This window comes from Patagioenas fasciata, chromosome Z (genome assembly GCF_037038585.1).
Source record: "Patagioenas fasciata isolate bPatFas1 chromosome Z, bPatFas1.hap1, whole genome shotgun sequence".
Taxonomy (NCBI): Eukaryota; Metazoa; Chordata; class Aves; order Columbiformes; family Columbidae; genus Patagioenas; species Patagioenas fasciata.
Window position 1 is genome coordinate 83,892,884 of NC_092560.1, and position 18,177 is coordinate 83,911,060.

Genomic DNA, 18,177 nt, shown 5'->3' on the forward strand with positions numbered 1-18,177 from the left:
GCTTTGACCCCCAGCCAAAGTCCCTTCCAACCCAAACTGTCCCGTGATTCCACGATCGTCTGGTGTTGAGCGGATGATGCCACAGGGCAGCCCGTGGAACTCGCTGTCTGATTTTTAGAAATGATAACAAAAGAGACGTAAAGGTCCCAAAACCCCCCAAACCTTATCAGCGACAACATCTGGATTCGCTGAATCCACATCAGGGCTTTGATTTTCTGTCATTCACCTCCGAGATAAACTGTTCAATGAGCTGCATCAGCTCTAAGGTAGAACAATATATCACTATACGTGTATGAAAAAACCTGAAGGACACGGATATCTCGGTTTTCCAGCGCTGCCCCACAGCAGCGTGCGTGGCGTTTGTTCCTAGAAGCCTGCTCGAGTCATTTTTTGGTTAGATCATCTCTATTTAAGGCTGTTCAGAAAAGACAAGCGAGGGATAATCACGGCTGGATGAAACCCAGAGCGTTCCCACGACGTCCAGCTGTTTGCTCCCTTCATCGCACGGAGATCGCTGCAAACACAGGCAGCGGGGTTCGCGGTCTTTTAATATTTTGCTTCTTCAGAAAGAGCGAATATCTCGGGAAACGGTCCAAGGCGGCGAGAGACGGACACGGACGTGCCAAAACACGATGTACGTTGGACACCATTCCCCATTGCAACCTGCGTTTCTCCAGCCGGCTGATCTGCAAGACGAGTTTTTCCATGCCCCGGGATCAAATTCAGAAGCGGCGAGATGTCCAGATGGTTTCTCTGTCGGGACAGCAGCAGATACGCGTCTTCCAGCTTGGAACCCACAGTCTGGCCTCGGGTGTCTGCGTTGCCTCAGAGCGGTCACTCACTTTCCAAGGAAAAATCTTACACTTTGGTGGGAATCTGGTTGGTAAAGCCAAATTCAGCACAAGTAGAATCACAGAATGGACTGGGTTGGAAAAGACCTTCAGAGATCATCAAGTCCAATCCTTGGGCCAACTCCAGTCCATTGACCAGATCATGGCACTAAGTGCCATGGCCAATCTCAGCTTAAAAACCTCCAGGGCCGGTGAGTCCAAGCACCTCCCTGGGCAGCCATTCCAATGCCTGACCACTCTCTCTGCACAGAATTGCTTTCTAATCTTCAGCCTAAATTTAAGTTTAAGCCTATGCCCCCTTGTCCTATTGCTGACTGTATAGAAGAGCCCAATCCCCCCCTGGCTAGAACTGCCCTTCAGGTGGTTCTAGAGAGTGCTGAGCTCACCTCTAAGCCTCCTCTTCTCCAGACTGAACAAGCCCAGCTCCCTCAGCCTCTCCCCATAGGGCTTGTGCTCAAGTCCCTTCCCCAGTCTTGTTGCTCTTCTCTGGACCCGCTCCAGCACTTCAATCTCTTTCCTGAGCTGAGGGGCCCAGAACTGAACACAACACTCCAGGTGTGGCCTCCCCAGTGCAGAGCACAGGGGAAGGATCACTGCCCTTGGCCTGCTGACCACGCTGCTTTGGATACAGGAAGGTGCTGGATGGACTCTTATCTCCCCCATCACCTTCACCTTTGTTTTGTAACCCATTTTTTTATTTGCTTGGCAGGTGTGGCCAACTTTTGGCCTCCTTGGAGAGTCACCACCTGCTCCAAGAGACCTCGGTGACCGCCACGTCGCGGTCGCAATAAAATCCGAGCTTGAGTGCAAGTTCAGCCCAGGAAGGAGCAAGAGTTACAGAGGGTTTAGCCTGGAGGTGCTCAGATCTCAGCCTGGGCTCATTGCCAGAAATAAAAAGCTTCCTGTAAGCCCAGTCTAGAGACAGCTTAGTCACAGCATGGATTTGAGACAGCTCTGAAGGGTCTCCAAGAACCCCCATGAACTTGAGCAAGGACGAGTTGGGATGGACATCAAAGAGCCAGAAAACAGCACTAAGTAGCAGGTTGGGGGGGTCGAAATTGTAAATTCAGGTCTGAACTCTGCCTAAAGCCCATCTTAGGCCCCTGAGCTTTGTGGTGGGTCACACTCGGGGTGGGACAACCGCTTGGGCTCTCTCAGTGCTTGGGCTGAGCATGAGAGTTGCATGAGAGCAACTAAATCTGTCTCTATCTCCAGCACAGAGTTGTTTCCTCACCTCCAGTGCCTCAGTTTCCCTACCTGCTACAGGAGCCCAACAGCACTCTGAAGTCTCTGGGTGAAACTCACGCCACATGTGAGATGCAGGCGTCACTGCAACGTAATTACAACAATTTTCCTCGTTAAACGTGGCTTTTTCTTCTCCGCCGAGGGGTTTCTCTGCTCGCACCACCGCTGTTCCAGGCCACGGCGTTCGGTTCCCGCACCGTATTTCATTCGGGGACGTCACACAAAGAGCGTGGGAAGCGCGGGGGGACCAGCCCATTGATCTACAGCGCTCAGAAAATCCCGGCGTGTTCGCTCCTTCTCGCCCCTTTGTAGTCGTGACCTCTCCGTGGCGAGGCCAACCTGCTCCTCGATGGCGTTTCAGAGCTGACCAGGGCACCGAATGGAGAATTAGCCAGAACACAGCGTCCTTTGTTAAAATACTGATTTGTAATATATGTAAATGGAGCAGGTTACTTTTCCAGCTCTCGCACCCATCACCAGGTATGGACCTTCCTAGTGCGGCAGAGCCAGAGCGTAACACCCCCCGTTTCTGTGTGAAACACAAGCCGTGTTCCTCCATCCCGGTAGAGAAATCCGATTGCGTCAAATCAAACAATCAACTACTTGATATTTTGCAGAATGTCCTTTTATCCTCCCCAGGAGACTCAGGGGTTTCATGCCATCTCTTCTTGCTGTCACTCAGCTGGCTTGGGGACCTTGAACACGGCACAACAGCCCAAGCTGGCAGTTCCTCCAGACCCCAACAGCTCCTCTTGCTCCTTGTCTTTGTTTTCCTGATGTTTCTTTGCTCTTTGACTTTACACAGGGCGGTGACATTGTCAGTGGGCTGGAAACCATCCCAAGAAGCTGGCACTACTCATGGGACTTCATTATCTTGTATATATCGAACACTAAGGCTGCACCTCAAATCCTGAGGTCAGTTTTGGGTCCCTCACGCCAAGAAAGGCCTTGAGGTGCTGGAGCGAGTGGAGAGAAGGGAACGGAGCTGGGGAAGGGGCTGGAGCACAAGTGTGATGGGAGCGGCTGAGGGACCTGGGGGGTTCAGCTGGAGAACAGGAGCTGAGGGGAGACAGGGACACAAAGAAACGGCCTCAAGTTGGGCCAGGGGAGGTTGAGGTTGGATGTGGGGAACAATTTCTTCCCCAAAGGGCTGTGGGGCATTGGAACAGGCTGCCCAGGGCAGTGCTGGAGTCACCATCCCTGGAGGGGTTGGACAGACACACAGATGAGGTTCTCAGGGACATGGGGCAGTGCCAGGGTTGGGTTAACAGTTGGACTCAATGATCTTGAGGGTCTCTTCCAACCAGAATGATTCTATGCTTTGCAGCACTATGTTCAGATACCTCCTGGCATCTGAGATGGAAGAAAAGGGTCAGAGAAACCCCATCCTGTCAATGGTAACATTTTAGACGCTGACTGCTACCATCAGTTTCATTCTGGGGCTTCGCGGACCCAGCAGCAGCGCATTTGGGCCTCCGTTCATAGAACCACGTCACTTGAAGCTCAGGACTTGTCCCATGTTCTGGTCAACCTCAACACAAAGATCAAGGTTTGACCGAAGGACATGGAAGGATGCTCCAAGAGAAACCCCAGGCTTTTACGTCGTGGTGTTTTAGCAATTAAGGGTCTTGCAACACTATCCCACGGTGGAAAGCAGTTGAGTGGAGCCACCAAAAGAAAAAGCAGGGTGGGATTTTGTTGGGTGAGGCTCAACACAACTCTATTTTTCCCTTGTAGTAGCAAATACTGGAGCTAAAAGGCAACAAAGATGAAAGCCAAGGAATGAACAAAGGAAGAGGAGGAGACAAGGGGAGAAGGATCAGAGGCTAAAGGGCACCCAGAGCCTCATACAAAGCACTTGGCTTTCTTTTTCATCTTGGCCTCGATCAAGAAGGTCCACCTCACTTTTGTACAGTCCCAGGCCATATTATGCCTTGTTTTCTTCACCAAAAAAGAAAGACAATCCCAGATCTTTGCAGATACCAGCTCTCACATCAAACCTGAATAAGGGTCACATTTTTCAAAGAGGTCGGAGTCTGTTATATTCTAGACCGAGGACATAAGAGGGCCCAGAAGATGTGGGGTTTCTCTGAAGTTCTGCTTTCCACGTGAATGTAGATGACCAGTTTAGGACCACTCTCCCTTCACCGTGCCTCACATTGGCAAGTTTTTTAAGCAAATTGGACAAAAAACGAACAATCTCTAAGAATTAGCTTTTCTACAAAGTTTCTGGAAGCTTTTGGTAGGCAGAACCCAAAGAGAAGGAGAAACCCTGCAAGTGTATCCACTTAGGATTAATCTGTGGATCCATATCCTATTAAATATTGGAGAAACACACACCAGAGAGCCCTTGAAACTCCAGGTCCACCAGAAAGCTTTCAGTTGTAGAGCTGTTTTGGTTGGAAATGACCCTCAAGATCATCAAGTCCAAATGTTAACTCCAGTCTGGCACTGATCCATGTCCCCCAGAACCTCATCTATAAGAAGTTTGAATGGCCACGAACAGGAAAATATCGATCAACGGCAAGTGAATCACAGAGATCTCACAGTCAGAAAGAACCAGCTGATTTATCTCTTGGGGTTCATCACCTCACCAACACTTATTAACACCACACAGAATCTCAGAACATCAGGGGTTGGAAGGGACCTGGAAAGCTCATCCAGTGCAATCCCCCCATGGAGCAGGAACACCCAGCTGAGGTTCCACAGGAAGGGGTCCAGGCGGGTTTGAATGTCTGCAGAGAAGGAGACTCCACAACCTTCCTGGGCAGCCTGGGCCAGGCTCCGCCATCCTCACCATCAAGAAGTTTCTTCTCAAATTTAAGTGGAACCTCCTGTGTTCCAGTTTGTACCCATTGCCCCTTGTCCTATCACTGGTTGTCACCCAGAAGAGCCTGGCTCCATCCTCCTGACACTCACCCTTTAGATATCTGTAAACATGAATGAGGTCACCCCTCAGTCTCCTCTTGTCCAGCTCCAGAGCCCCAGCTCCCTCAGCCTTTCCTCACCCGGGAGATGCTCCACTCCCTTTAGCATCTTGGTGGCTGCGCTGGACTCTCTGCAGCAGTTCCCTGTCCTTCTGGAGCTGAGGGGCCACAACTGGACACAAGATTCCAGGTGTGGTCTCCCCAGGGCAGAGCAGAGGGGCAGGAGAACCTCTCTGACCTACTGACCACCCCCTTCTAACCCACCCCAGGTACCATCGGCCTTCCTGGCCACAAGGGCCCAGTGCTGGCTCATGCTCACCCTGCTGGCCCCAGGACCCCAGCTCCCTTTTCACTGCTCTCCAACAGCTCATTCCCCAACTTACACTGGAACCTGGGGTTGTTCCTGCCCACATTCCAGACTCTACACTTGCCCTTGTTCTATTTCATTATATTTTTCCTGCCCAACTCTCCAACCTGTCCAGGTCTCTGATGGCAGCACAGCTTCCAGTGTCACCACTCCTCCCAGCTTGGTGTCACCAGCAAACTCGCTGACAGTCACTCTATTCCCTCATCCAAATCATTGATGAATATATTGAATAATAGCGGCCCCAGCACTGCCCCCTGAGGCACTGCCCTGGATCCAGGCCTCAACTGGACTCTGCCCCATTGACCAGAAGGTCTAACAGTTTTGGTGCCATCCAGAATAAATGCCTCATTATTTAAAAACACCTCTGTAAGTGAAGTCCCGTGGGAAATGTGCACAGCACAGCTTTTCCCCCCTAAAGCTGCATTTAAAAAAATAACCCACAGTGACCTCAATCCCTAAATTTAAATGATGAAATCAGCTGTTATTGAGAAAGTAACGTTGGTATTTTCAGCCGGTGAAGAGGAGGGTTCCTGACGTAGCCCGGAGCTCCTCTATCGCAATAACGATGTTCCGGAGATCTGTGTTACCTTATGTGGGAAGAGAATACGCCTCACCAGTCTCCAACTGGGAGCAGGGCTGCACCAACAGGTTCAACTGGTGGAAGGTGTGATGGGGTGCAACCCGTAGCCCATGCCGAGGCTTTATTTCATGCACCCTGCCATCCCGCGATACCATCAACCCTTAAAAAGATGTTGGTAAGAGCAAACGTATCTTAAGAGCGGTTAGTAGACCTAAAATAAAGAGTTAGCCCCTAACTACTGCTGGAGAGGTCCATAAATCATTGAATTATAGAAGAATTTGGGTTGGAAGTGACCTTCAAAGCTCATCTAATCCGACCCCAATATATTAATAAATGTCGATATATGAGATTACAGCCCAACAGAGATGGGCGCTGGTCTCAGCCACGAGGTTCTCCCGGTTCAGGCATTTTGACACAATATTTCTTACGTTACATACATTATATACTTATTCCTTACTTTCCTGCATGAATAGAGGCCGTTTCCAAGCACGTTATGCGGTGGGTTAGAGACAGCGGGAATTAAACAGTTTGGATCCCCATCCAAAATGACAAAAAGCTGTAACCACGTTGTTACTGAAACCCTGGTTTGGGTTGTCTTAAATTAATAACAAGGTTCAGCTCGCCGGAGCGATGCCATGTGCTAAAATTTGGATAAGACTTGAAGAAAGAAGGTGTCTCGGTACCAGCGGCGACTTCTTACTCCAAATATACAACTTACAATGCGTAACTGTACTGGTGGGGAGGAATCGGTGTGAATTATCGTTCCTGGATTAGTCACGGGCTCATTTCCCCAGGTGGTTCGGAGCTCAACAGAGGCAGCGATCCAGACCACGGGATTATTCTTATTAAGAAGCGAACGGGAAAGAGCCCCAAACGACCCTGGGTTTCCAGTTTGAGTTTCAGGGATCGGTACTCAAAACAACTATCGATTTATCTGCGATTTGAATTTGGTTTGGTTGGGAAATCTTGTTTAGGCTCAGCTTTTCTCTCAGCTGACAGCCCCTTAGCCATCAGCGTTAGAATCAAGTCCACATTGCCACAGGTCTTTATATCCTTTATGGGTCTTTATATCATTTCCCCCTTGTTGTAACTCCCTAACCTTTCCCTTCGCACAAAAAAGACGGGGACACAAACCAAATCACAAGGCTGAGATCTGGGATCAGCACAATCTGGGATCAGCTCAGCGTTCCTGTACGTATTCCAACCTCTATTGCAAGACTTTTCCACACCGGTGTTATGAAAGAGCTTGCGATAAAGTTGCTGACTCCGGCTTTTTTCCCCATGTTCCGCACCCCTGCAATACATAAATTAAAGGTTTGATACAGAAATTAAAGGTTTGATAGAGAAATTAAACGCCACCCACCCCAATTTTGCCCTCAGCGTCTCCCTGCTCCTCTCCCCCTCACCCATTGACTTTTTTCCTTGGCAAATAAACAGTTGTGACTCAACATTGAAATCCAGACGCCGCTTTTCCACTTTGCTTCTCACAGATTGAGGCGTTTCCCTTTATCCGTCGTTGCCCTCTTCGTCTCCAAATGCTCATTGCACAGACCCGATCGCTTGGCTTCTCGCTCTTAGGCGCAACTCAACCATTCTTGGGTGTTGATAAGCAGAGCTTAATGTTCTTCTATGCTCCCAATTTAAAAATCTAATTTCTTTGTACTATATTTCCGATCTATCGCTCGTCCCCCACCAGCGCCAGCCAAAGCCGCTCAAGTTTCTCCCTTTCCCATCAGCTCCTGGTAGCGGAAACATCAGAAGAAGCCAAATCACAGGGACAAGCGTTGGGTGGTTGAGACGCCAAAAAATGTTCAGATTTCCCAATTTTGGAGCATCTATGGAAAAAGAACGACCCATTTTTTCCTTCGCGTGTTCCCTTTGATTCACGTTGAACATGGCCCAGTGGTTCCTGTCTCGGCAGAAGCTCCATTTGCTGGATGCAAAACCCTCATTCGAAAGCCACAAGTCGATGGTCATTGCCTCTGGATGTTTCCTGAGATCGCAACATCCAATAAGTTGTATTTGTATTATTTTAATCAGAAATAATTCTCCCATCCTTTAAGAAGTGAGTTCCAGAACAATATTCTTATTTAAAACATATATTATGTCAATTGTTTCTTGAAGACGACTCATTTTCCTATCAGCAGTAATCATCAGATTGCAGAAACTGTCTTAAAAACCTTGCCTTGAGTAAATAAATTGAAATAATACCCAAGAAGTCACACCTACTGGTTATCAGAGGCCGCACATATTTGTAAGCACCTATATATATATATATATAGTCTTGAAAATCACTTTGCAGTATTAAATGTAGTATTTATTAGGTCACCATTTCCCCGAAGAGACGCAGAAAGTACTAAAAAAGTCATGAATGTAACTTTAAATATACTTAATACACATAAAATGCCTCATTTTTCAAGATGCTAGAGCTGGCTATTTCTTGCAACTTCTTCCTCTCATATCTGTGTTGTTTTTCTTTCCACTAAACCAGCGGTATTGTTATTTCCTCTTGTTTTCTTGAAACAAGGAGACTCCACGCACCATTTGGCAGCTCGTTGCAAGCAGTTTGTACTTGATTTTCCAGAAACGCCGCGTGTTATTTACACTGCCGGTTGCAACACTTTTCTCTGTGTAAAAGCTCCCTTCGATTTCACTAATCGTTGCCTTATTTTTTTTGAATAAACAGCTGCCGAAGGCAAGAAGAACATTGCAGGGTAGGAAACACACAACATCAGTCTCTTTGACATTATTCCCAGAAACGCTGCAAAAATCCATCCTCATTTTTCTTTAAGGAAGTCCTATAGTATTCAACGGGAAACACCACGCGATCGCGGAGTTAAGAGTTGATATTCCACATCTACAAGGTTTTGGCAACAAAATAAGAGCTTGCATTAAACTAAGCCCACTGGAATAATATTTAGGGAAAAAGAATAATAATCCTGGAACATACATCCCTATAGAATCCCAGAATGTCAGGGATTGAAGGGCCCTGGAAAGCTCATCCAGTGCAACCCCCCCATGGAGCAGGAACACCCAGCTGAGGTTCCACAGGAAGGTGTCCAGGCGGGTTTGAATGTCTGCAGAGAAGGAGACTCCACAACCTCCCTGGGCAGCCTGGGCCAGGCTCTGACACCCTCACCCCAAATAAGTTGCTTCTCCTATTTACGTGGAACCTCCTGTGTTCCAGTTTGAACCCATTGCCCCTTGTCCTATCACTGGTTGTCACCCAGAAGAGCCTGGCTCCATCCTCCTGACACTCCCCGTTTCCATATTGATCCCCATGAATGAGGTCCCCCCTCAGTCTCCTCTTGTCCAGCTCCAGAGCCCCAGCTCCCTCAGCCTTTCCTCACCCGGGAGATGCTCCACTCCCTTCAGCATCTTGGTGGCTGCGCTGGACTCTCTCCAGCAGTTCCCTGTCCTTCTGGAGCTGAGGGGCCACAACTGGACACAAGATTCCAGGTGTGGTCTCCCCAGGGCAGAGCAGAGGGGCAGGAGAACCTCTCTGACCTACTGACCACCCCCTTCTAACCCACCCCAGGTACCATTGGCCTTCCTGGCCACAAGGGCCCAGTGCTGGCTCATGCTCACCCTGCTGGCCCCAGGACCCCCAGCTCCCTTTTCGCTGCTCTCCAACAGCTCATTCCCCAACTTACACTGGAACCTGGGGTTGTTCCTGCCCAGATTCAAGACTCTACACTTGCCCTTGTTCTATTCCATTAAATAAGAAATAAGATATTTGACATTTGCATAGAGAAAGGAGCTGAAGATATTTAGTGGACATTAACATCAATATTCTGCAAGTGGTAGATGCAAAGGGAAGGGATTAATGTCCCCTGACATCAACCACCTCAAAATTAAACGCCCGATCGCTGTCTTGGCTTCTTGTTTAACCCAGATTAAAGTCGCTGCGATGTGCAGGTGCCCCTTTCTCACTCCCTAGAGGGAGTAGAGTGCTAAATTTAAATAGGGGGCTGGAATTAAATCGGAGGCGACCCGCTCCTGAATGCGCGTCCGGACCCAAAGCGCATCGGAATCCCTGGAAAAATGACAGTGGTAATTCTAGAAAGGGGTTTTTCGTCCTTTGCTGCTGCTGCCCAGAGGTTTGGGGAGCTTGGGATGGGGAGGAGGGAAAAGCAGCTCATCCAATGTCTTGTATTTTTTACACGGCAAACTCCGGTTTTCCACCCACGCTGCCAGCTCCGCACAAACCTTTTGATTCTTCCTCCCGTTGAGAAACAAAGCGCAGACGCCGGGCTGAGCGCTGCCGAGCGCCGCTATTCATCCATCCGAGCGGCGGCGGAGACTGGGGCTCAAGTTTCCTCCTAGTGAGACATGGGCTGACTCGAGAGCAGCCAATCTGCGGCCGAGGCTGCGGATGATGCCGGAGGGGAGAACCGAACACATCCCAGATGACGGAGCAGCCGCCAGGCTGAGTAAGCCGGGCTCTGCTGAGCCTGACCTCGCTTGCACCACCGCTCAATCCTCCTACACCTTCTGGGGATGCTGCTCAGCTGCAAATTCCTCTTTTTTAAGAACCATTTCTTAGTGGTTTATACTTATTTTTTGCTTTTCTTCACCCAGTTCCAAGAATCTTGCGTTTCCCGTCGCCGCGTGGTTTGTGTTCTGTTGTAACCGCAGGCAAGTGGAAGGTGTTTTAGAAAACAAGCGTTGGATTTCCCAACGCGGGCTGAGCTCGGGGGGCAATATCACCAGCAGCACAAAGGGAAACCCCGTCTGTAAAACAGCATTTCAGAATAAATATGGTTACATTGAAATCGTATCGAAAGCGGCAGGGCTTGCTGGATGAGCTGAATCCCTAACTCAGAGACGTCTGCCCTGGATGAATTCGGGCCGGACACCAGTTCCACAGTCAAGTCTTTGGAGAGGTGTAACCTACACAAAAAATCCCATTTGGAGTGGGTTTATCATTGTCAAACAAAGCAAACCAGCTGGAAGAAGCTGGCTGGAGCGTTTTCCTTCATTGCCTGAAGCATTAAGTACAAGTTAATAAAGAAACATTGTGGTACTGAGATCAATAAAATCCTTTAAGTTTTAGATTTCTGTCTTTGCTACATCCACGTTTCCTCCTCCTCCTCATCCTGGGATTAACTACAAACAACTAAAGCAGCACAAATAATATAAAAACTAAAATAAACGCCCTTATAAGGGTCATTAAAAGTATTATTAACACCTGTTCCCTATTCGAGTAGGAAAATCCTCCTCGACAAAATTTAACACACACTTGTACAAGGCAGTTTTTCAATCAGTAAAAGTCCTTTATCGCCTTATTTTGATCTCTGACAACTGTTGCTCGGTGATGTTTCCATGGTCTCCAAGCTCCTACCAGCGCTGGCCCTCAAGACCCAGTTGTCACCCTCACCACCCACTTGTCACCCCGTGACCCACTTCTTGAGAACTCCGAGGAGTGGAAACGAAATGTGCAGAATTGGTTGTGTAATTTGCGCAAAATAAGTGGAGCATGAACTTAGATACATCTCTTGGATGATAAAAAGCTTCTAGGAATCCTGAAGATCCAACAGACATCCATCCATCCATCTATAGGGACCTTGACCTCAGCCCAACTGAAATTAGTGGAAAAAACACCATTAACTCCAGATCAAAAGCACCGTTGAACGGCCTAAACCCACATTTCACAAACTGTAGTTGCCCGGTATCCCCATCCTTTGCCTTCAGGTGGCCTCATCCAAGACTGGTTTTGCATGTGGGACCTGGTTGTCCCAAAGCAGAGCCCTACGGGCATCAGCAAGACCTTGGGCAAAGCTCAGCCCGCCACTAATCCCACCTCTTTGGAGGAGATGCTGGAGCCCTTCTAAGCAGGGGTTTAGGCCAGCATAGAATCACAGAATCATTTTGGTTGGAAAAGACCTCACGATCATCAAGTCCGACTGTTAACACAGCACGACCAAGTCCACCACTAAACCATAGAACCATTTAGGTTGGAAGAGACCCTCAAGATCATCGAGTCCAATCATTAACCCACCCCTGACGCTACCCCATGTCCCTGAGAACCTCATCTCTGTGTCTGTTCAACCCCTCCAGGGATGGCGACTCCAGCACTGCCCTGGGCAGCCTGTTCCAATGCCCCACAGCCCTTTGGGGAAGAACTTGTTCCCCAGATCCAACCTCAACCTCCCCTGGCGCAACTTGAGGCCATTTCCTCTCATCCTGGCGCTTGTTCCTTGGGAGCAGAACCCAACCCCTCATGGTTTCAACCTCCTTTCGGGTAGTTGTAGAGAGCGAGAAGGTGGCTCCTCAGCCTCCTTGTCTCCATGGCCTGCGATTGGCTGTGGGACATGACTACAGGGACACGTCATGGGTGCTCCATCAGTCACGCAAGATCCCACAGCCATCCAGCCTGCAGAAGACCTCACGCCACCTGACGAGTAAAGGAGCCGTAGGTAGTGACGGAGCAGGTACAACCAGCCTGTCGGGGAGCTGGTTGCTGAGCTAGGCCAAAAACCGAGCTCAAATACGGTCCAAAATAAACAATGGGAGAATCCACTTCTCTGCGGAACAGTTTGTCTGGGACGTGGTGTTGAAACCTCAAGTGCGTTACAGCAGCGACATCATCTTGAGAGGCACCTCTGCTGTTTGGAAGGGTACATGTTCATGGGTTTTAAGCACACCTACCAAATGGAATAAAGCGGTTAAACCCAGGAGAACAGCTATGCCTTATCCCACAGAGTGATCCTCAGTCCTATACAACTGCTCCAATTTTCTTCAGCGTTCATAAACGGGTGAGAAGGAACCACCACAGTTCCAACTGGGAGGTCTTGCATCCACTGCAAGGAGGACAACAACCATCTCTGCCATTTCCTAGAGGGCAAGGAAGAATCACAGAACAGGCTGGGTTGGACGGGACCTTCAAAGCTCACCCAGTCCCAGCCCTAACATGAGCAAGGACACCATCACCAGCTCAGGTTGCTCAGAGCCCTGTCCAGCCTGGCCTGGGATATCTCCAGGGATGGGGAATCTACCACCGAGAAGAGAGGTTGCTCAGTTCCTTAAACCACTCCTAAAAATTATATAGAGTTTTGCTTATTCTAGCACTGAACTGCTCTCCTACCACGTAACCTTAGAGCTGAGACTGGATGAGTCCCACCATGTTTAGCATCAATATTTCTATACGTGCAATAACTGTGCTTCTGTCATCCGGGCGTTGAGACCTAAAGAGAGGGATCTCCTTTACTCCTCAGTACAAGGAGAGCTTGGAGAAGACAACCAAGACGCCTGCAAAAGGCAGCAATGCTTCACCTCCTGGGCTGCGGGACCATCAAAATGTCAGCGCCTCTGTAAAGCACACGAAACACTTTTCGAAACACAGTCGCCACCAGGAGAACATTGTTTTCCCTTGGACGAGTCCTCCCTGTGGGTTTTAACGCCAAAATCTCACGGCTACAAAGGGACAGTTACAAGTTCTCCAGCAGTTTAACAAATACCCTGATAAACTTCAGCGTATTGGTGGTGGTTGGTAACCTCGAGGATTTTAGTTGTATCAAACACACGTTGGTTGCCACTTCAAAACACGCCAAACCGACGCCTGTGCGGGCCTCAAAAATCATAAATTTAACATTAAGAAATGAAACTTCCCCTCGGACAAACAACAAATGCATTTGTCCAGTGGTCACCGAGAAGACTCATTTCTTAATCAGACTTTGTAAGCGCGACACACGCCAACGTAAGCTCGTCTTACCTCATGCGGGTTCAGAATGTGCTCACAGTGCGGTTGTGCAGAAGTAGAACTGGGCTCAAGCGCCAGGTCAGGATGAATCAAGCGGTTACCCAGATCAGTAAGCACCTACAAAGCAGTAAGGACACACAAACACTCCTAAAGCTTCAGCAAAACAGCCACATCCCCATTTTTAGGAGCTGAGGCTTCTCCAAGCAAAACGATCCCATCTCACGCGGTGAATCATTTCAGAATTCTCATGTACTTTATTTCACAGGAAACTCATTTTCTACCGCTCAACTTTTAGCCGGGAGTTGACCTCCGAGCTCTGCTCCTGAATTCAACCCAGGGCTCAAGCCAAAGTCCGCAAGGTTTAAGTTCACCACAATCTCATTCCAGCAGCGGCACAATTAGGTATCGCTGCGGCTACTAGAAGTTGGACCACCTAATTGCACAAATGTCTAAGCAACAGGGAGTGTGAACAAGGGGAAAACAGGGGGAAAAGGGAAGAAAAAAGATATAAGAGCTTCAAGCGACTTCTTCTCCATCACACGTGCGCTGCTGGGAGTCGCCGACGCTCCCCCTTCCTTCCCAGGAGAGTCACGGTGAAATCCTCCCCGTCTCAGAAACCGGTGATTGAGACTGAAATGACACAGGTGGGAGCGACGGGAAACAACAAGCGGAGCCCTGCTTTGAAGTTCAAGAGTCATATGTCCAGCACGGAGAGATCTGGAAGCTATTTTAAGAGAGCTCACGCAACACGGTGTGTTGAGCAACATGAAGTTCTTGTGAATCTGACTCCTCTAGGGCACGGTCACCGAGTTACTACAAACTCTGAAGTTCCTGGAGGAACTCACGCTCTGTGGGCAACAGGGTTCAGATCCATAGTTGTCCTGCCCCTCAACTTCAATTTACTCCGTGCTCAACCTACTCCATACTGAACCTCATACTCAATCTACTCCACACTCAAGTTCATACTCAAGTCTACTCCATACTCTACTCCATACTCAGTCTACTCCACACTCAAGTCTACTCCATACTCTATCATATACTCAAACCCACTCCATACTCAAGTCCACTCCATACTCTGCCACATACTCAGTCCACTCCATACTCAAGGCTACTCCATACTTTACCTCATACTCAAGTCTGCTCCATACTCTACCACCTACTCAAGTCTACTTCATACTCTACCACCTACTCAGTCTACTCCATACTCTACCACATACTCAAGTCTACTCCATACTCTACCACATACTCAAGTCTGCTCCATACTCTACCACATATTCAGTCTACTCCATACTCAAGTCTACTCCATACTCTACCACATACTCAGTCTACTCCATACTCTACCACATACCCAAGTCTGCTCCATACTCTACCACATATTCAGTCTACTCCATACTCAAGTCTACTCCATACTCTACCACATACTCAGTCTACTCCACACTCTACTCCATACTCAAGTCTACTCCATACTCTACCACATACTCTACTCCATACTCAAGTCTACTCCATACTCTACCAAATACTCAAGTCTACTCCATACTCTACCACATATTCAGTCTACTCCATACTCAAGTCTACTCCATACTCTACCACATACTCAGTCTACTCCATACTCTTTCACATAGTCTACTCCATACTCAAGTCTACTCCACCCTCAAGTTCATACTCAAGTCTACTCCATACTCTACTACATACTCAGTCTACTCCACACTCAAGTCTACTCCATACTCTATCATATACTCAAACCCACTCCATACTCAAGTCCACTCCATACTCTGCCACATACTCAGTCCACTCCACACTCAAGGCTACTCCATACTTTACCTCATACTCAAGTCTACGCCATACTCTACCACATACTGAAGTCTGCTCCATACTCTATCACATACTGAAGTCTGCTCCATACGCTACCACAAACTCAGTCTACTCCATACCCTACCAAAACCTCAGTCTACTCCATACTCTACTCCCTTCTACTTTCCCCTGAATCTCAAGTATTTGAATACTCACACTTGCCACTGTTGGAGTAAGAGTCACAAACACCAAATTCTGCTTTTCGTCCACCACAACTTTGCGTGTTTTTCTCCAAATTAAGCCAACTTTACCAACTGTAGATATGATGAATTATTACTCTTAAAATACGGTTTAGAAGTTTCTGGAGTTTGCTGAATATATTTTTTCCTGAAAAGAGCATAACTTCAGTTTTGTGTAGGTGAAAACCTTGAGCCTTGTGAGCAGCAAATGAGTTGTTTAATACTCAATTCAGTGATTACAAGTCCAGTAAACACAATTTCTCAATGCTCTGCCATCTCCCTTCTGTATTTAAATTACGTTTTCTTCTTCACACTCTTTCCTGATGTTGCAAATTCCAAGACCTGAAAAATCTCTATTTATAAATAACCACAGCAGAGGAGGGGAAAACATTGTAGTGTAAAATATTCCTACAATGATTTTATCATGTGTATCTTATACTTGAGCTAAATGTTTAGAAAGAGGGATTAAGATTTTTCTCCCTGGCAACAGTTACAATAAACACACCGCTAGGGATAAATATGTGAAATAGAAGATAATCGCTCAACACTGAAGAAACGTGTTTGGATATAGTGAGGAACTTGGAGAAGCGTCTGATTCTATTAAAACCCTGAGCTCCCAGCTCGCTGCCTGCGTTAAGGTCTCAATTTTCGAGAAGATTCAAGCTGTGGTTTCACAATCATTAAATGCCACACTCGGGCAATTCCTCACGTCGCAGAAAAGAGATTCAGGCCAGGTTGGGTGCGAAGACGCAGTCCGGCTTCTGCTGAATCAGAGTAAGAGACAAAACACGAGCTGCTCCAGCTTAATACCTGCCAGGGTGAATTGATCACACTAAGAACTTCAAATAGCTGTGGATTAGAGCTTGACCTCTAATTCCTGTGGCTACAGCGTTACCAGCCCTACAGCTGGATTTGTTATCAAAGAGTAGCCTTAAATACATTTAAGAACGTTACCTTTGAGAAATACTCACCCATTATGAAACTAAACCCAACAGTCTCGTGTAATTCTGACTTACCCTGTGCTCCGCTCTACCTGTTACATTTAATTTCTCATGTAAACGTAGATAAATTAGCACTAGATCCTTGTAGTTGGTTTTGGAAAACTGCACCCCCGTTACTAACCCTTTAACTTACGCACACTCAGGAGGATTAATTTCCCCTCTGATCCCCGTTCTGTAAAACAATAAAGACTCTGGGGTCTGTAATAGCAAATACGCATTGGTATTGCAGCACCTGCTTGGTTAAAACACACAAAAGGAGAAACGGGACCTGAAATTTCGCATGATTTGGTTTCAAGGTTAAAAAAAACACTCGTGAGAAAAGCTGTGTTACCATATGGAGGACAAACACCTTTGTAATAACAGGAGTGAGATCTGTAGGGTGTTGAAAATGCACCATCCAGTGGTAGAAAGCTACATCTACATTGAAGAGTAAATCTCACGCTGCTTTACGAGTCTGCGATGATAACACATTCATAAGCGACCCGGAAAGTGAGGTCAACAGCGTGACATATTTATATATAATTATATATATATATAAAATGACCAAATTTGACTTGCACAGCTAGAATTACACACGGCTCTCAAAAAACTGAGGGATAAAAAGGGGAAATAAAACATTAAGTGCAAAATAAGGCGTATGAAGGGATCATTCTTTACTGTACCTACGTGGTGATGAGCTCTGAAACAACTGTATCTACACAGGGACGGGATCCTGGAAAAACCGCGGCCAGTTCTCTGAAAACAAGAGTTCAATGATTACCCACAGTCCAGAAGGAAAAGGGAATTGGTTCTTACAGAGCTAAGAAAGCATCTTGCTTTATAAAATCAGCGCGGCAATGGTATCTTGAAGAGAGAAACCTCAGTACCACTAACTTAAGATACAGTAGAAAAAGATATTGTGCCAGATGAACATCTGGTTGTTGCCTTAGGGCAGCTGTTTGTTTTTTGGAGCAAGCTACGAGTTGTTCCCGAGATCTCAATTCATCCAAACGGCATCTACGTTACGTCAAACGATTCATAACTTGAACTCCAGCGCCTGCAAGAGGTGAGATGTGCGCTTGGCAAATGAGGTGAGAACAGCCCCGCGTTACGTGGCCCAAAGAGATGGTACTCGCAGAAGAAATGAAGCGATGAGTTGCTGTATTTTTGCAGTCACGGCACGGCAATGCAATGAGGTGCAACTGCTCCCCTTCGTGAAAGGCTGGCAGATTTACTAGAAATCTCTAGAAACTATCCAGTAAATACCAGTTCTACCTCAGGCAGGGAAAACAGCCTATTGGAAAACAAACACTGGCTTAAAGTAACAGTTCTCAGTGGGTTACTTTTAAAATGAAGAAAACAACAAAGAAAAGCAATCAACCAACCACCAAACCAACCAACCAGCCACCACACCAACCAGCCACCACACCAACCAACCACACTAGCCACCAAATGACCCAACCAACCACCACACCACCCAACCACCACACCTAAC